Source organism: Zeugodacus cucurbitae, chromosome 2, assembly GCF_028554725.1.
Source record: "Zeugodacus cucurbitae isolate PBARC_wt_2022May chromosome 2, idZeuCucr1.2, whole genome shotgun sequence".
In the NCBI taxonomy this organism is placed as follows: Eukaryota; Metazoa; Arthropoda; class Insecta; order Diptera; family Tephritidae; genus Zeugodacus; species Zeugodacus cucurbitae.
This window is the reverse complement of record NC_071667.1, coordinates 5,372,708-5,374,435: the sequence shown is the minus strand read 5'-3', so window position 1 is coordinate 5,374,435 and position 1,728 is coordinate 5,372,708.

Sequence of the window (1,728 nt, the reverse complement as noted above, 5' to 3'; positions counted from 1 at the left end):
AAGTTTAACGTTGGCGCAATGTTGGAGCGAACAGCTGTTGCTGGCAGGGTAACCAAAAGATCGTTGAAAATAGATTTTTGTGGTATTCAAATTTTAAAAAATTTTATTTTGAACATTGCACATAACTTATTATGGCTTCGAGACACATTTCAACAAATTGAAAAGTGAAATGCAGCTTTAGATAACACAAGTTTACAAATGCAGGTCAACTTTTGGATCTGAGCAGATAAGAACGATTCTTAACTATATTTGATATGCTGAATTCGAATATGCATTTAGTTTTTTAAGATTGATTTTAGTTTCCGAGTTCTCGCATGATAGCACCATTGTGCTGTTACAAGCACAGTTTGCTAGAACAGTAATTAAATACCGATTGAGGAAAATTCTCCCAATCTTACAGGCACTGCTTGATAAGCCTGGACATCAAAACGTCTCCGCTGAACCACTTGTAAATCCACAAGACATTTTCCTGCCACCTCTTCACATTAAACTAGGCCTTATAAAGAACTTCATCAAAGCAATTAACCGTGAAGGACCGACTTTTCAGTATTTAGTTAAGTTGTGTCCTAAATTGTCATATGCAAAAATCCAAGAAGGAATATTTGTCAGACCTGATATTAGAAAATTAATGGCTGATAAAAAATTTTCAAAATGTTTATCGCCCGATGAAGCAGCCGCTTGGGCATCTTTTCAAAATATCATTCACCACTTTCTTGGTAATCACAAATCCCCTAATTTTAAGTAAATTATTGGCGATATGTTGAAAAATTATCGAAAGATTGGAGCTAGAATGTATCTAAAGATCCATTTTCTACATTCCCATCTCGATTTTTTTCCCGAAAACTTGGGTGATACGAGCGACGAACAAGGAGAGCGGCTAAACCAAGTTCTAGCCAACATTGAAAGAAGATACCAAGGATTTTGGGATGAAGGCATGATGAGCGACTACTGTTGGATTCTAATACGTGAAACAGATACTAAACAATACAAAAGGCAAAGTTCCACCAATCTTCATTTCTGATATGTTACTTTTAAGTTAATAAAATGAATATTATTAGACAAAAATCAGAAAAAATTAAATTCTTGATTATTTCAAAAACTAGAATCAATCTTAAAAAACGAAATGAAGATTCGGATTCAGTGTTTTCAATTGTCATAGAAACCACTTTTGGTTGCCCAGATCCAAAACCGTGTATACTTGTGTAATTAATATCTTTAAGGTTCCCAAATTGCAGCTGGTAAAAGCTTAAAAGTTATGGATACATGGTATATGATACATTTTTCTTTCCATCATATATACATATATGTACGTATTATACATACATATTGCAAAACTTTCTTTACTTTTATTCTCTATTTTAAATTCATTTCTTCAGAAATAGCCTTGGCAACTCTGGCACTAACCAGTAGATGGCAAGCTATTAAGCCTTTTTGCTCGTTTCATTTAAATTGCTCGTTCACTTTGTTGTGAATTTTTTTTTTTGATAAATCAAAGGTACTTTTTGTAAAATTTCACAATGCATTGTGCTTTTTCCCCATGTAATTAGCTTAAATTATAGCTCAATTACTCTGAAGCCTCACTATTGTTTTTATGTATCATCTTCGAAAATAAAATAAGCAACGAATGACCTCTAAAAGGTTAAATAAATTTTAATGAATTCTGGAATACAAATGAAAAGGAACCATAAATAATGTATTCATCAAATCTGCTTAACAACGGGTTCGGCA